Here is an 18,678-nt window from a genome sequence, read left to right as displayed (position 1 = left end):
GAAAATGAATTCTAGATTTCGTGGTATCATGTATCATTAATGTTCCTATTGTGAAGCGCTCTGACACCTTCGGGTAAAGTCCGTGCTATATAATTACGCATACAATAAATAAATAAAAATAAAAACTCTCATCCACGCAGGTAATTTGGTATTATATGAGTCACTTCTTTCAAAGATGGCCGTTTTTGTTTACAGGCGCCTTGTCTTGTTCGTGAACTGACACACTTTTGGGCTTTTTTTCTCTCCGCCCGAAACTGTTTTGGATAAAACTTTATCCAAAATATCGACAGAATATTGACAAATCGACAGAACGTTGACCAATCCGAAGGTGTGAACAGCTGTCCAATTATATGACAGGATCATCCCTCTTGCCTCCTATGACGAATCACAGAGTAGCTTCCCTGGCGTCCATCCAATCACGGCTCCAACGCCCTCTCCTTTCCTGCGTCGGCTAGGAGGCCGCCATTTTGTGTTGCTGTGGACGTTGGGTGGCCTGGCTGACGACAGGGACCATGGTGGTGGATGTTTGATCATTTCTCCAAATTTAATCTTTCGGGAATCTTTTCAACTATACTGAGGAAGGTAAACGCCTCCTGTGTTCACCGGGCGCTCTGCAGGAATGGGTTATTGACGTCGGATTATCGCTATACATTTTTCTGTTAATGGTACATTCCAGTGTCGGTATTTGTGTGTGTGGGGTGGCTCAATAATGGTAAACAAGTGGGGTGCGTTTCGACGACCGTGGGATGTTGCGCTCTCTTTTTGACTTAAACGAGGACGTTTTGGGAAGTACTTCGGTGGAGATTTCTAATTTTATCAGCGAGAGAGCGTTTTTAGTGTTACATTTGGGGGGCTACTGGTTTTAACTAGATTGCATTTGCCCCATCTAGAATGCCCAGTCATGGCTCATTTGGCTTTATTTGAGTTTACTCAACGACAATACTGGACATAGCGGCTAATGTTAATTACCCTGATATTACAACAAACATTGCCCCCAGCAAGCTCAACCCATTGCAGTATTTCATACCAAGACAAACTCAAAACTGCCCCAGTTTGATAATGGGGACCACTTTTAATATGTTGCCCGGGGCTTATTTTTTTTGTCCCAGTCCGACCCAGTGTCTATACGGTTTAGCTTTTCACTGAGGTTTTTTTTCCCTACATTGGGCACGTACGTAGTAAGTTAGTGCACATCTCAATATAATCCTGTGATGCCCATCAAACGGGATTTGTATAGCCTTCCTAATCACATGTGAGAGTATCCAGGCGCTGGGGGTTCTGCTGCTCGGATGGAATTGGTTGAAAACCCGGGTCTTGAGTTCTTTCCTAAATACCTGCAGGGAGGGTGAGGTCCAGAGGTGGAGGGGGATGCTGTTGTAGGCAGGTAGAAGAATGAGCGCCCATCACTCTTGCTTGGGCGGATACAGGAGTATGGGAGAAAAAGATGGAGCGCAGGTGTCTGGAGGGATGGTGGATACTTGGGACGTGGTTGATGTATGCTGGTCCTAGATTTTGTAGGCATGGGTTAGCATCTTGAATTGACATCTCTCGTGGATGGGGAACCAGTTGAGTTTCCTGAGGTGTGGGGTGATGTGGGTCTGCCTGGGGAGGTCGAGGATGAGTCTGGCTGCTGAGTTCTGTGTGGTGTGTAGTTTCTTCAGTATTTGTGTGGTGATTCCTGTGTAGTGTTGCCGTAGTCCAGACGGCTAGTGATGAGGGCTTGGCTAATGGTGGTGACTGGCAGCCACTTAAAGATCTTCCAGAGCATGCAGGAGGGTGAGGAAGCATGCTGAGGATACTGCGTTGATCTGGTTCTTCATGATGAGTTTGTTGTCCAGAATGATGCAGAGGTTCCGGGGGTGGTCTGTTGGGATGAGTGAGGGTCTTAGTTCCCCAGGTCACCAGGAGTCGTTCATGGGGAGATGTTTCCAAACATTAGTACCTCCATTTTGTCAGTGTCCTGTTAAAGGCAGTTTTGCATCCAGTGGGTACTGCTGGTTATGCACAAGTGGATGTTGGCCCTCGCGGTAAAGCGAAGATAAGCTGGGTGTCATCTGCATATGATCTGATGTTAGAGTCCATGGGTCCTGATGATGTTGGCCAGGGGCGTCATATTGGGTGGTGCTGGGGGATGACTTTTGAGGGACGCCGCATATCTTGTTCTTGGGATCCGGGGTGTAAAGTGGAAGGTGGACTCTCTGGGTTCTTAAGGTGAGGATGGTTGCGATTTATTTGCTAGGTTTCCTGTTGGAGCCTCTTGATCAGTATGTGGTGGGAAACAAAGTCGAAAGCTGTGAGGAGGATCAAAGTGGACATTTCTTCTTGGTCTAGGAGAGTCCTGATGCCGTCAGTGGCTGATATTAGGGTAGTTTCTGTGCTGTAGTTTGAGCGGCATTCAAATTGGGGTGGGTCCAGAAGGTCCTTGTTTTCCAGGTAGTCTGTGAATTGGCGTATAATGGCCTTTTCAAGGATCTTGGTGGGAGCAGGGAGGTGGGTTGGTAGTTCTTGAGTTCGTTTGGCTCTGCAGGTGGTTTCTTGAGGGGCAGATTGTCTTTAGTGCGTTTCCTTTCTTTTGAGAAGGTGGCTGATGTGATGGATGCATTGGAGATGCTGGTGAGCTTGTTGCTGATAGTCTTGTTTCTGCGGTTGAACATGTGGTGGGGACATGGGTCCGTAGGTGCTCCTGAGTGGATAGAGTGCATGATGGCTGTGGTACTCTGTGCATTGAGCTGCTCCCATGTGGTGAGCCGTGGTTGGGGTAGGGGTCCGTGGAGGCTGAGAATGCTGGCGGGGGAGCGTTAGGGGGGCGAAGTGTTTGTAGATGGTGGAGCTCTTGTGGTTGAGTGGTGTCTTGGGGGTGGCACAACCAGTAAGCCCCTTGCTGGGGCGCTGCTTCCTTTCTAGTTGCTTGCTAATGCGTTTCGTGGTTCTTAGTTTTGCAGTGTGCCAACTGGTATGTTTGGTGGGTTTCCTGCATTTGGTGGGTCGATGGGGGCGATTCTGTCGGCCCAATCAGTGATCCAGGTGTTGAAGTTCTTGACATTCTCTTTGAGGCCTGTTGGGGTGGTAGGTGTTGAGGGCATCGGTCTTCTGGATTTCAAATATTTTGTTCCAGCTCCTGTGTATGGTGCGGTGCGGCTTGGTGGTGGGGGCTGCTCTGATGGTAAAGTGGATGATTGAGTGATCTGTCCAAGTGCGCTCAGTGACATGGCTGCACCTGACTGTTGGAGTGTAGCGTCTGTCTGGTTTTGAGTGGGGTGGGTGACTATTTGGGTTAGACCGTTCATGCTTTCGAGGAGTTTGGGGTCGTCAAGGTGAAAATTGATGTATCCGAGAAAGATTGCGTTTTGGGTCTTCATGGCGGTCTGTAGGCGAGGGTGCCTCTGATGGTGATTTTGCTGTCAGTTGAAGTGTTCCATGATCAGAGTGGTGTTGTCTGTGATGGCAGTGAGCGGATGGATTCTTTGTGGATGATGCCTATTCCACTTCTGTATCTCTTGATGCGGTCCTGCAGTGCTATCTTGTAGCCGTTGACGAGAAACAACCAGGGTTTGGACTCGGAATCAGTAAGGCTGAGCCCCAATAACCAATAAACCATAATACGCCAATACTGATAACCAATTTACCTTTTTAAATGCACCACATTGAAACCAAACAATGTGACCACAAGACCTTTTTCATCTCAGTTTTGAATCAATCAAAAATTATTTATCCACAAAATCATTTGAATTGATTTAAGAATCATTAAAATTTATCAACATAGCAGATTATTCCAAAACACCACATATCAACATACATCTCACACTGCCTACCATACCATTTAACAACTTACTGCTTGAATTTGTCGCAGTTATGCAATCTTACCACACATTCCAGCAGCCACACACACACACACACACACACACACACACACACACACACACACACACACACACACACACACACACACACACACACACACACACACACACACACACACACACACACACACACACACACACACACACACACACACACACACACACACACACACACACACACACACACACACACACACACACACACACACACTAAAACACACTAAAACACAACAGCACTCTATAAATAACAATTATTTGAAACAAAAGACCTAAAGTGAATTAATTTAACCAATAATGCAAGAATTGAGAACAATTCACACGATTATATACACTCAATAGGTCCAAGACAACAGGTCGAAGCGTTTCGAACACCCAAACACAAATTGCGGTGTTCTCCTCAAGACCGACAAGCTGCAGAAAAAGAGACAAAACTCACTCTATGAACCCAAATGGTCCCTCATTCCTCCCCAGCCCCACCAGAGGCCCCAGGCTTACCGTATTTTCTAAAATAGATCAGGCGATCTATTTATCTGCTGGCGAAACAATTCATTATCTGAAACAACAACATGGCACCTTCTAAGTAAAACCACTAGTAACTAGGCTGGTATGTTGATACATTTTAATGATTCTTAAATCCATTCAAATGATTTTGAGGATAAATACATTTTGATTGATTCAAAACTGAGATGAAAAAGGTCTTGTGGTCACATTGTTTGGTTTCAATGTGGTGCATTTAAAAAGGTAAACTGGTTATCAGTATTGGCGTATTGTTATCTTGTAGCTGTTGGGCATGGTCGTGTCAATGTCTGGTTGATCCAGTTCTTGGTGAGGACGACAACGTCGGGGGTGAGAGAGGTTATGGTGTCCCAGATCTCGGTGGCATCTTTGTAGAGCTATCGTGCATTGAGCTGAAGGCAGTGTAGTTGTCCTGGCCAAGGCGTGGTAGTTGGCAGGTGCTCTGGAGTCATTGGTGAAGACAGTGGCAGCAGGAGAATGGTCATACCATTGAGAATGGAGGGGCGTGGCTGTAGTAGTTGTTCCAAGGTTCAGGGCTATGAACTCTATTCTGGTGTAACTGTGGGTGATGGGAGAGCCAGGGTTCCTGGCGCTGGGTGAGGTCCGGGCTGGCTTCCCTTCAGTGCCCCATTGCTCAGCTGCACTGTGGCTTCCATTGTGTATGTCCTGGGAAGGGCGGGCTTAATGAGAAGTGGGAGGGATGTGTTTAGATGGGAAAACAAGCACGTAGAGAAAACCAATATCACAGCGGGAAAACACGTAATTAAGTGGAGATAATACAGTGGAAAAGCGAGCGATAAGTTGGAGAAAAGGGAGCGATTAGATGGAGAAAAGCGAGCGATTAGACGGGGAAAACAGTTGATTACGTGGGGAGGCAACATCGATTGACAGGTTTATTTTATTTATAAAGTTTTATATAGCGCTAGATAGACCCGTGGGTATCAGATCGCTTTACGTACACAAAGGGAAAAGAAAAAGTTGCACTACATCGTGGGACATGAGTATGCATAAATATGTAAGCAAAGACATCACACATATGTATACAGTGAAGGAGTGAACAAACACTCAGGTGGTTAAAACAGGCAGATCACCACCATCTTTGAAAGTCAGAGTGAGAGGGTAGTCCATTAGTCTTTTGATTCCTAGGTTGGTTGACTTGGTCAGAGAAGTATTGGTTGAGGAGCAGGAGTTTCAGGACGTTTTTGAAGCAAGAGAAGGAGGGGTTGCATCTGAGGTCAGTAGGGAGTGTGTTCCACATCCTGGGAAGCTTACCAGAGAAGGATTGGCATTGGGTCGTTTTCCTTTTCAGTTTCGGGGGGAGGAGGGGGAGTGAGAAGAAGTGAGTTGGTGCTTCTCGGAGTTCTTGATTTTCCTGCTTTTACCAGTTTGCTGTTCAGGTAGTTGGGGGATTGGGCGTGCAGGGCCTTGTGTGTGATGCAGGTCAGTTTGTAAATACATCTGCCTTCATGGGAAGCCAGTTGAGTGAGTTGAGGGTAGGTGTAATGTGTTCAAATCTTTTTCCACCAGTTATGAGTCGAGCAGCCATGTTAAGGACTGAGTTTAGTGGGGCTAGGTGAGCTTTTGGTGAACCTGTTAGGATGGGGTTCCCGTAGTCCAGTTTAGAAAGGACTAGGGATAGAACAATTGTCTTGAGATCATCCTGGGGAATGGAAGGTTGAATTTTCTTGAGGTGTTTTAGAGAGTAAAGCGCGCCTTTTGCAGAGTTCTTGATGTGGTCTTTCATTGATAGGTTTTTAGGTCTCGGCTGCGAAAGGCTGCGCTTGCGCAGTCTCGCTCCGAGATTTAATGAGTTTGAGTGACTTTGAGAAGAGGGGCTTGCACCCGCCCCTCTTCTCTCCTGTTCTCCATTGGCTGGCCTCTTAAATGCTGGCCAGCCACTGGAGAAGAGGTCCAGTCACTCCGTTGAAGCCCCGTCCTTTTCGGATCGGGGGGCGTGTTTTTTGCGAGAAGTCTCAGGGAGGAGACAACAGCAAAACACGCCCCCCAATCCGAAAAGGACACTCCCTTTCTCCGAGGCATTTTCTGCTGTGCCTCGGAGAAAGGCGGTGGTGTCCCGGCGTTGCTCCCTCACCTCCCGGCTCCTCCACGTGCCTCATCCCTCTGCTGCTGAGATTACCGAACGCTGTGCGCGCTGCCGATCCTAAAACAACAGCGCTATCGGGACGGACATGTTTGGCTAATTAACCGAGCAGCGCTCCGAAGCAGACTAGGAACGGGTAGCGCTGAATAAAAAGAACAAAGAAATAAATGAATATTTATAACTTGAAACGGCGCGTTTATAATTTGAGAGCCCGGCGTTACACCGAGCAGGCTTCTGGGCAGTGAAAGTGGATTTTTTTCAGTCAAAGACCCCAAACAGGAGCGGTGGGCTTCTTTGAACATGGACTTTTCAGCTTCATGATTAACAAGGTGCCCGATGTTTCTGCCAATCAACGCTTTCAAATTAAGAAGGGGTCAACAACATCGCGAAATATTCAAAAACATTCTTTTAACAGCTTCAGCGGCAATCACAGTCAAAACACTCATCAACAACTACCTAAAATTAAAATTCCCATAAGACTTTAAAGAGGCATAAATATGCCCGTCATTAAAAAAATCTAATCTGGACAATCAAGACCCCAACAACTGCCGATCGATGGGAAAGGTACCATTGCTGGGCAAATTTAGAGAACAAGCATTGAAAATGCAATAGGCCTCGCCTTTTATTAAGTTAAAGCCATTTGCTTTGCTAATGGTATTATATAGCAAAGCAAATGGCTTTAACTTAATAAAAGATGAGGCCTATTTCAATGCTTGTTTTTATCTGCTCCCTCCCCCGTACCTTAACAGCACAAAGAAGCCTCCTGCCCGTATTACAGCGCTAGATTCTCTTCGGGCTCTCGGTTTCGCTGGCAGCTGAGATTATGTAGTGACAGGATGGGAAGAGACCGCCGGTCCGAATCACAAATATCTGTTTCCTTTTCCTGGAGTAACTGAGACTTGGAGAAACTGCGGAGCAAAACTTACTCGCAGAAAAACCATTGACCGTTTCGCACGTTGTCTAAACAGCACTTGGCGCTACTCGTGTCCAAACAGCACTTGGCGCTACTCGTGTCCAAACAGCACTAGGCGCTACTCGTGTCCAAACAGCATTAGGTGCTACGGTACCTCCTAACGATGATTTTCTGTTAATTGTTTTTTTAAAGTTTGGTTTAACTGCCTCCGCCATAACTTTGCAGAGTCACTTTGGCTGCAGTGCCTTGAATTAACTCGGCGAAAGTGGCTTACTGCACCCGGATTGCTTAGCACGTATTTTGTTAGAAAGAGAATAAAATCATTTGGTGAATTCATATATGAATGCGGCAGCTATTTTTGAAGCCGCAAATGTTGCAGTTGTAGGCCTTCCTTCCTAACACCTCTTTTGGTTTCCCTTCCCACTAATAAAAGTCCTTAAACTAGAGTGCGGCGGTGTTTCGCTCTTTAAACGCTGAATTCAAACGTTGCGGCAGAATTTCAAGTCGACATCAAATGTGCCGAAGCAAGAACATTTTCTTTTGTGGCAAAAGCATTCTGGGATCAACTCTGGGAAGCAACTCTTCAAAGCTCAGCACAACCCTTCCTCTCTGTCCGCTTGGCTCTGCTGCGAAGCAAGCAAGCCCCGTGACTAATTGAAAGGGAGGGAGGAGGAGAGCAGAAAGAGTGGGGTGGGGGGTGTTGGAGACAGGAGAATGAAATCAAACCATCGTGGTGCTCCTGAAAGGGCACCGCGCCTGCCATTAAACATAAAAGAAAGAACCAGACAATCTCTGGGAGACCATATCCAGTCCTGGGCCCAGGCAGCTGTGAGGAGCAGGAAAGGCACAGACAGCAGTGCCCTCTGCTCCGAGGCAGCCTGCAGCACAACCCTCCCTCTCCGTCCGTCCACATGGCTCTGCTGAGAGGCAGACTGGAGCCAGCTGACTGACAGAGAAATGTCATGAAAGTCTCCAGTTACAGGCGCAAGCTACAGCGTGAACAAGAAGGGCTGGGCGAGAAGGGAGGGGGGAATGCGAGGAGCCTGAATACAAGTGACAAAAAAAAAAGCATTTACAATGCAACGGTCTCGGCATTGTTAAAGTTAGAGCTATTGGCATTGCTCATGACAATGCCGTTTCTTTAAATGTTTTAAAAACAAAAACATAAACAAAAATAATGTCATGAGCAATGCCAATAGCTCAAACTTTACCAATGCCGAGACCATTGCATTGTAAATGCTTGTTATCCAGGGTAATGCCTAGTGATTTTACCGAGTCGGATAGGACGAGGGAGCAGTTTAGGGCATCAAGATTCTTGAGCCAGCCTTGAATAGGTCGGTGGTTACTTTTCGGAGAGAACAGTATTAGTTCAGTTTTGTCCGGGTTCAGCTTTAAGTGGTTTGCATTAAACCAGGTTTAAATCTTGGTTAGCGTGTCATTGAGGTGTTGGACATCCTTGGGTGATTTGATTTTGTGGTATATTTGAGTGTCCTCTGCATAAAGGTGGTATTAAACCCCTGCTTGCTTTAAAATAATTGCAAGGGCTTCCATTAAGAGATTGAAGAGGGATGGTGAGAGGATCGATCCTTGCGGGACTCAAGTTTGACACGTGTTGGTACCGAGAGGCAGGAGTTGATTTTAATTTGTTGAGGACGGTGCTGAAGGAAGGAAGTGAACCATTCTAGTACTGTGCCATTAATGCCAGAGCTCCTTTTCAGAGTCTCCAGTAAAGTTGGATGGTTTATTGTGTCAAATGCCGCTGATAAGTCAATAAGGATGAGGAGACAGGCCTCACCTTCACCTAAGGCTCTGTGGATATCATCTGAAATATTGAGCATCATTGTTTCAGTGCTACAACCTTTCCTGAAACCCGATTGAAAGGTGTCAAGCAGGTTGAAGTCGTCAATGTTTTTTGAGTTGTTGGAGAACGCACTTCTCTAATGTTTTAGCTAGGAACGGAAGGTTGGAGATAGGTCTGAGGTTGTTGAGCTTGTTGGGGTCGGCTCCTGGTTTCTTGAGTATAGGGGTGATTTATCCTAGTTGTAGGGAGTCTAGGACGCAACCTGATGTGAGAGAGGCATTGATGATTTTTGTCCAGAAAGGGGTAATGATGTGGCTGGTTTTTAGGTCTCGCCTGACCCAGCGCATGCGCTGGTCTGGTGAGACTTATTGAGAGGGCTCCATAAAGTGCTACCAGGCCAGCCTAGAGCTACAGTGCATGCGCGCGCCGCGCCTTACCGCGATAACTTTCACTTTCGCGGCCGCACAGCCACTTTGATGTTTGATTGCGATCACTTTCACTTTACGCTTTGCATAGGCAATAGGTCTCGCTTTTGGGACCTTATAAGTATTTAGTTATGCAACTGTTGCATAGCTAAACACTTATAAGGTCCCAAATGCGAGACCTATTGGCTATGCCAATGCTTGTTTTTTTACCAGTGTGGATGGGAGGGGGTCCAAAGTGTGGGAAGTAGGCTTTAAGCTGGCAATTATATTGAAGACTTTGATTTCTGACATGAGTACGAAGTTCGACCAGTTAGCGCCATTCTTCAGTTGGAAGCGGGCCTGGTTGTCCGTGGCATGATATTAATCTGTTTGGTCAGGAGTGGTTATAAGGGGGCAGGTTGCGAGGGAGGGAGGGTTTGGATGAAGGATTGCTCGATTTTTATGACTATCTGTGAAGAAGTTGGCGATTTCTTCACATCGATCCTTGGTGGCTATTATTTCTTGTGGGGGTGTGATGTTTGTTTGACTTTTAACGATGTTGAAGAGTTCTCTAGGTCAATTCTTCGCCTGGTCTAGTTGGGTGCGGAAGAACGTGGCCTTTTCTCTAAAGTTGTGTTTTTTATATGCCATTCGGGTTGACCTAAGTTGCGCTAGGTGGAGAGTCGAAGGGTTTAGTCTCCAAACCCTTTCCGATTGTCTGAGTTGATGTCTTTCGTTATTAAGATCCACGTTGAACCAGTATTTAGATTTGGTAGATCTCAAATTGTTGAGTTAGAGTGGACCTACTTGATCTAACACCTCTGTCATTGCGGAATTAAAGTGGGCTGTGAGATCATTGGCCATCATATTGGAATGCTGGGGTTGTAGGTGGGCCTGAATCCTGGATTCCAGTTTGGTTATTGGGACTCCTTTGATGTTCCTGGTCCAGTGCTTTGGTTTGTCAGATCGTATTTGTTGATTTCTGACATGTGAGTCAATATTAAATAGTATGAGGTGGTGGTCAGACCAGTCAATGGGAGAAATCGATCTCAGAGAGACCAGCTCATTTTTGGTGATTATCGTATCCAGTGTAGCTCCTTTGATGTGAGTTGGACCATAGCATGGTTGTTTGAGGTTGGTTATTTCAAGCAGGTTGGAGAAGTTCTGTGTTGTGGTGTCTTCTGGGTTGTTCCAGTGGATATTGAAGTCACCCAGGAACACGTCTTCTGTGTCTGTTAGGGAGAAGTGGGTTATTATGTCGGCTAGTTCTTCACTGAAAATGGCACGATCACCAGGAGGGTGGTAGATGGTGTAAAATGTGATGGGCTTGGTACCTATGACTGTAAATTCAACACCTAGGTACTCAAGAGTCCGGTATTCTGTGGATTTTAATCTGGTAAGCTGTATTCCTTCTTTGAGAATGATAGCTAGGGCGCCACCTGTTTTGATCGGTGTGTCATGTCTGATGATGTTGTAGCCTGGCGGGGTTAGAAGGTCTAGGGTGGGGATAGAATGGTCATTGAGTCAGGATTCTGTGAGGAATGCGATGTCTATTTCTTCCGCGAGTATAACTTCAGCAACATCTGTGGCGTGTTGTACTGCTGATCTGCAGTTGGGGAGCATGCACGATAGATGACGGGGAGCCTCAGTGTTGGTGTGTTCTGTATGTATAGAAGTATATAGAGCAGGGGGTCTGGGCGAGATGTCGGGTCTAGGGATTCTATTTGTGCTCACTATAACAGGGATTGCAACAGGGGCTGTGTTCCGGCTTATTGTGAGGTATGAGTCGTTGATCTCCTCTGCTTCACGTTCTGAGCTAGGGCAGAGGGTTCGGCTGGGTCGATGAGCCTGATTCCTCATAGGGTTGGTGGGCCATGGTGTACCAGGTGGGGTCATGGACGAGGTTGTATGGGGAAAGGTGTGTAGCTACCTGGAGTGTGTGAGCAGGGTGGCTTAATCCGGTTGGGCGGTCTTGCTGTAGGTGTAGGATATCTGCCGCTAGGCAGTCTATTTTCTGCTCCATTTGGGTCAGTAACTGGGTAAGTGCGCTGAACGGGCATAATGCCTTCATCAGTGGCAGTGTATGACTAGGGTCAGTAGAAGGAGAGATTGAGAGGCATCATTGGGATTAGGAGTGTCATGTAAGTCATATGGGTGTAATTAAATTGGATGTATTTCAAATGGGTATTGTCGGAGACCTTTTTAGGATAATGTAAAACCTTAGGCCACTCAGTCAGTAGGGACCCTACCCCTGATCCTGTCCCAACTCTCCTGCAATCCATCAAAGGAGCTGACGGAAGCCTCCACCAGTGCGGCATAAAGCCTTTTCATCAGGTGGCTCGCGGTGCCAAGAGTGAACAAGCATTGGCATTGCCAATAGGTCTCGCTTTTGGGACCTTATAAGTGTTTAGCCATGCAACAGTTGATGTAGTTGCACAAAGGATATTGTGCTGCATAACTAAATACTTCTAAGGTCCCAAAAGCGATACCTATTGGCTATGCCAATGAAAATATGGTACTTCAGTAAAAAATTGCATGATACAGGTATGGCGCATCATGAGCGAGTATGCTGATTGGTCTGAAATTCTCTACCATCCAGGGCAACTTTCTAGTGTAATTAAGAGAACACCGCAATAATCAGACACCTAAACACAAAAACCTTACAGCAGCTTACATACGCACTGGGGATGGAAACACACTGGATACTACAGTAAGAAAAGTGGCCTGCACATCTTAATGCCCTGCGGGTGGTAAAATCATGCTAACTGGGTGGTTTTATACAAATGTATACATATTTAACATAAAGGAATGGCATTTTGTAGTAGAGACTGTGAATGCATCTAATTGTGGTAAGTCACAAATGTTTTTCGACGGGGTCTATGATACTGGTAGAGACCAGAAGGGCTGAGGCTGTGGGCAGTATTATTGAAGCATGACTATCAATGGATATGACTAGGCCCAATATGGGAAACAACAACAACAAATGTATACTGGCGTGTGTAGCGGCAAACAATTCTCTGCTTCAACCATGGAGACTACTGCACCCTTAGAGTAGGGTACATACATTTTTTTCATAGGTCTACACAGCACCTGCACAACAACTAACCACTGCGAACTAAAACGATAACATGATACTTTAAAAGGGGCATTTATGATATATCCTGACAAAATGTTCGATGCTGAAATAGAAACTCGGTATACAAAGTGAAAACCCATAGAAACATGCAGGAGTACACATTGGTGGTAAAAACATTTGGTGGAGTCAAAAAGATATTTGCAGTGGTAAAACAGAATAGAAAACGTGCTGACTCTCAGAACCGGAAATGCGTATACCTGAGACATTGCCTAGTAGGTGAGGTACATTGCTTCACATAGGGGAGGATAACTCAAAGCTTCACATTTTTTAGGCTTATGGGGAGACCATGAGAACTTGGTGCATTTTTTTAGGACCTTACGACAATGTATTGTAGATCTATACTCGGTACAGACCTCTGTAGTTCAGTGTAACAAAAGGCGAAATCAAATCCTGGAGAAACCTGGAATCACAGCCCGTTACTCCTGGCAAGTGCCTCAGGGAAGCAGGACTGGAGTACAGTTTCTTCAAAATGCAACTGAATCGGCAATGCACCCGTCAGCGCCTTTATAAGGCAAAACTGCACAGACGTAGGCATGATGACAGATGTTGCCGATGTATTTTGGTCTTGCGAAAAAATGAAATAAATCATCAGATATCTTGGATATAATGAACTCAAATTCTGTCTACAAGTTAGAGTGCTCCAGGCTTGCAATACTGCACAAATCCTGGAAGTAAGCAGGATGGAGCACGCCACGGCATGCATAAGAGAAAGGGGGCGCATGCTTTATGCCGCTACCGCAAGCCCGGGAGTTGTGTGTGCTCACGTGCAAAAAAAACATTTTTAAAAAACACACAAGTGGTGAGCAAGTCCCGTATCCACTATCTGCTGAATTATGTCGGCATTTGCAGCCAACTCAGTTTAAACGTATCTAAACTATTCCTAAATCTCTACTGTGTTGTATTCGCATTTAAATAGCGGCTCGGGTTTTTGCTCTTGTGGCGGCTGAGGTGGGTCCTGAACTATCGAAAAAAATAGTCAATTATGTAAAGTCTTTAAAATATATCTGCCAGCAGAATAATCCTAAATCAAACCTGTGCCAGGTAAAGCCATTCATCCCTTTGTATGAAAACTGCTGACGAGAAGAAGGAAAGGCTGCATTGGGAGCCGCTTGTGAGTGAAAAGGTCTAACAAGCATTGGCTACGCAAAACTGCTGGTGAGAAGAAGGAAAGGCTGCATTGGGAGCCGCTTGTGAGTGAAAAGCAGTAGGTGAAGAGAAGTACGGGGAATGGTAGGAAAGAGAAAACAAGAGCTGACGCAGAAGCCGGAATTAATGGAAGAACAGTGGGGGAATAAATGCAAGAGAAGCCCGGGAGCTGTGTGTGAAAGTGATCGTGATTACGATGCACTTAATGAGGCCAGCAGAGTGACGAGATCTGGAGAGGGAATTGAAGCGCGGAGAGAGGCACGCAAAGTGCACGCCCGCGCACATGCACTCAAGCTCTAGGCAGCATTTTTTGACGCCCCTTACTAAAAGTCTCGCCAGACCAGCGCATGCGCTGGGTCAGGCGAATCCTAAAAAAGCATGGAGGACCGGGCGCCTGATCGTCCCTCCCAGAGCCCCATAGATGTGCGAAAGTGTGTGTCAGCGCTCATATGGTAGAAACTGACCCAGGGGGTGCCCACTACCATCCACTAGGTCCGCAAAAGGAATCAGTGCCCATGTGGCAGTCCCTCCAAAGGCAGCACAGGAGAATACTGTGCGGGTTGTTGCCCTCCCCTGTGACATCGTCTCCACGTCTGGAAGGCAGTACGCTGCAGCAAGGAGCAGCAGGGGATGGGTGTAGCCAGTAGTAGCAACTTCGCCATCACCAGTCTTGAACTGGATGCCGGGTCCGTCAGGCACGTTTCCTCTTCATTCACACACTCCACCCACTGTGCCAACCACTGTAACTTGGCGGCCAGCATGTAAAATTCAAAATTCAGCACCCCTAGGTCTCCCTCCGACATGGGGCGCTGCAAGTTTAATTGCCCTCACAATCGACACACCCACCCCTCGCACTCTATCTAAGTAGTCCTTCTAGTTGTAGCACCGCAGCCTGCCCAATGTGTCGTAACGTGGCGGCATTTTCCAGCAAAGACGCCCGAGCCGTATCATCTGTACCCTGTAAATTGTCTAGCCTACGGATGGTCTCGTCCAGATCTAAGAGTTCCCGGCTAATCTCCTTATGGGCCCCACACGCCTGGGCCATGCAGTGGCCTCTCACAACCAATTTAACGCCTCCCACTCCACCTGGGGAGAGGAGGCTGTGTTGGCATTGATAGGGAAGTATGCTTTGACCAGCTCCAGCAAAGAGGCTCGAAAGGGGCCATCGTCAAGCAACAGGTTTAATTTCCATGTAGGGATTAGAGGACGCCGCCCCGGTAATTGGTATATCGTAAGTAAAGGGCTGTGGTCCGAGAGAGTGCACCCCAATTATTCAGAATGGGAAACTGAACCATTAAAGGCCGGGGAGCAGAGAAATATATCAGCCGAGTGTGAACCTGGTGGACCGGCGAAAAGGAGTACTCACTGTCTCCCACATGCTGCAGTCTCAAAGTGTCTTCGAGGCCCCAATGGGATATCCATGTTCGTAAACCTAATGCGGTGTGTCTGAGTCCCTTGCAGCGGAGTGTGGGAACGGTCAGAAGCAACATCCGTTACACAGTTAGTTGCCCCCCAAGATTAGAGAACCCGTCAAGCAATGAGGCAGGGAGGCGGAGAAGGGCTCTAGGAAGCCGACCTGGTCCTGATGAGGTGCATGCACATTGCCTAGCGTCACCTCCTGCCTTGCTAGTCTCCCCGTGCGCTGGATATACCGTCCCTCAGTATCAAGCCATGAGTGTTCAAGAGCGAAGCAGACCCCAGGCCTCACCCAGATCAGCACCCCCTGGCAAAGGCCGAGAAGGTGGTTGCGAAAATCTGACCCCGCCACCTCCTCTTCAACTTCCTGGCCTCCTCCTTGTTAAGGTGTATCCTGCAGGCATGCAGTGTGCAAATCCCTCTGCCGCAGGTAGGAGTAGATGTTGTGGCAGTTGGCCATCGTTCCCGTGCCACGGATATTCCATGTGAGGAACCTCAGTGTTAGGTGTACCTGCCATTTCTACAGAAATCCGTCCCATAGCAACATAAGGGGGCCCCCTCCCCCGCACACCCCCGTGCATGCGCAGCCGCCCTCCTCTGCAAACAACTAAACAAAATATATCAACGGGTGAACTCCCATGTTGAACAACTCTCCGACCCCAGGGCAGCCTGACAACGGTCAGTAGCCCAAAAAGCATGTGGAACATCGTCCTTCGTGAGGCCCTTCCCCAGTAAGGCACTCAAGGGGAGGAGGGGGTGAACTACAAGAGACAGAGTTCTGGCGGACAAATTGTCTGGAGTGCGCCGGCCCTTCCAGAACAGGCTAGCTTGAGACCAGAGTCCGCCATCAACAGCTCAGCAACGCACCAGGGGGTCAGGCCCACCCCATAGCTCGAGCAGCTTCAGATGACTTCATCCGCTGGTCCCGGCGTCACCACCGGCAATTTTACGCTGTCACTACGGGAGGTGTCAGAGTCTACGTCCCTTGAGGATGGAGCCCTACCACTAGGTTACCTCCAAGGCACACTGACCAGGCACCTCAGGCCTCAGATCCAATTCCAGGGGGAACCCCCAGGCCGCAGTCACCCCCAAGGAGGCCGCACTCACCCCAGTCCTCAGGCTCCAGTGGGAAACCCCAGTCTCCCACGTTTGGATTGTGGTGTCCCCACGCAGCGGTGCAGCTTACAGTAACCACAGGTATGCCTCCGATTATAAGGCCGATGGCAAGGCCTACACTCTGAACCCCCAATCCCCGACTTGGGCTCCGATCATGCTCCCTGCACCTCACCTTCAGGGCCCGTGTACTGTAGTGACTTGAGTCCAGACGTGTAGAGAATCTTTAGATGTTTATTAGTAGTAAGTTACAGGTAATCCAGTTCAATCCAATACAAGACCAATCATAGACCCCACCATGAGCAGCCAGTGTAGTGCTCAGCCCTTCTCAACTGACATCTCTGGCTCCCAACATTCTGTACTACATCATAGGATGAACATTCCACTGGCAAAGCAAGAGATGCAATGCATAACCACAAAGCCAGGATATTACACTCACGTTGGAGCCTTCACCGATGAGATGCGCTGCCAAGCCCTCTTCTGCATGGGCACAATGTTCCGCGGGTCAGCCAAGTAAGTGGAGGCAGTACCGCAGGGCGGGGAGCAAACCCCAGCAGCCTCCAGGCTCTGCCACAATCCCGGGGCGCCGATCAGATCCGGGCCGCCATCTTGAGGCTTCCCGGGTCTGATCGCAGCCGGGGTTTCTGTTACTCCCCCTGCAATCGGGAGCAAATGCAAGCGCCGGGGCCAGCCTTGTAACCCCCGGCACCGTCAGACCAGCTACAGGGTGGTCTCCGGGCCCAGCCGCCGCTAAATTATGCGGAGAAGTGGTGGGCCGGTGCGGCCCTCCGAGCTCACGCGTCCGTCATTATCGGCGTCTTGGTCACGCCTGCCTGCACACTATTAATCTAAGTTTAGGACCTATTTGTGACCCCATAGTCAGTAATGTGGGCGGAGCATTGACATCCTCTCAGTTTTAAGGTAAAACCATACTAGATGTGAATAGCCAATGTAGTTTAACTGTGGTGCGGGTGCATCTTCTCAGTGGGGAAGTAGGCTATCACTTAACCGAATTTGAATCCGTTGTAAATAGGACTACTTGCAAAATAGAATCCACGCCTCAACGTGTCATTCCTTAACATTTTGGCTCAAGAGTAGGATAGGTGTTTTGGTTTTCCACATCTGACCTTGCTAGTCTTGACTCTCTCATATCTCTTAAGGCCTTACTTGACCATAATGTGTATTCGCATTAAGCAAGGGTCGAGGTATAACTGAGCAGGGATGTGGAATTCATATAGCCCGACGCCCGGGACATATTGTTTGGGGTCAAGGGCAACAAGTTTTCATGTGTATTTTGTCCTTGGGACAAGTAGGTTGAAACCCCCAACAGCACAAGCCCTTTGGCTGCCGATTTACAGTACCACATTATGCATCAGGGAAAGGCATTCATTACCTGCAGTTAAGGTATTATTTGTGTCTGTGTTTATGCTGTTCAAACTTGTATTTATGGTTCATTAATGCAAAGCCTTTATTATTAGGGTGAGCACTCCAAGTAAATGTTGTAAGCTCAGACTGCACTACTGACAGTGGTTTCAGTATAAAAATGTGTACATGTGTACACACGTTTTGAATGCTTACCAATATGACGCTATGTATAACACTCCCAGAATGCTTTTTCATTAGATGCAAATATTTGCAGAAGCTTGAAAGCAAGATTGATGATTCTTTGCTTTCAAAATGAAATGTCCATAAAAAAATGCAAAAAACTTAGCTAGACTACTGTAAAATTTTAGGTATAATTTCTTTGAAGCATCATTTAGTATTGTTTGCTAGTATTTCCAAAAAATATTCATAATGGAAAATCAGTGTGACCAGTTTTAATAAGATTATGGGAAACAAAAACAAACAAGCATTGGTAAAGCCAGTAGGTCTGAAATGATTGGTCGGCCTTTTGGTTTTGTCAATGTGTGACTTGTTTTGGCATGGTTTTTGAAAAACCTTTATGGTGTGGGAGGTGCCGGGCCCTCACCATTATAACAAACATTGGCAGAAGCGAAAAAAATGTGGTCTCAAAAAAGCACACAGTCCCACAATAGTTCCTCGCACTGAATAAAACCGACTGTGTCGATATGCTCCTTGTGAAAGAACAGAATGCGGTCACTCACAGTGAAGCTAGCCGATAGACAGAGAAAGACGGACAGAATTTTAATAAACACAAAAGCTCATGGTTAACACCAGACCTAATTAGGAGCCCAATTATTAAATAAAGTTTCAAAAGTGCACCCATGTCCTTGCGTTTAGTGCTGATTTGGTGAATTCACAGGATTTTACA

At 47.2% G+C, this 18,678-nt stretch overlaps 1 protein-coding gene across 1 annotated transcript in view; it reads left to right on the top strand.

The window, feature by feature from the left end:
- Positions 1-450: 450 nt before the first annotated feature.
- The window catches only part of LOC146797067 (RNA-binding protein 10-like), a 297,765-nt gene continuing 279,537 nt past the window's right edge, over positions 451-18,678 (top strand). Inside the window, exon 1 of the mRNA XM_085629688.1 lies at positions 451-582. The gene's annotated coding sequence lies outside the window, so the exon portion shown is untranslated. The remainder of the gene's footprint in view (positions 583-18,678) is intronic.

The sequence above is a fragment of the Triturus cristatus genome, chromosome 10 (genome assembly GCF_964204655.1).
Source record: "Triturus cristatus chromosome 10, aTriCri1.1, whole genome shotgun sequence".
NCBI lineage: Eukaryota > Metazoa > Chordata > Amphibia > Caudata > Salamandridae > Triturus > Triturus cristatus.
The sequence above is the reverse complement of the archived record's forward strand: the minus strand, read 5'-3'. Positions and strand labels throughout refer to the sequence as shown.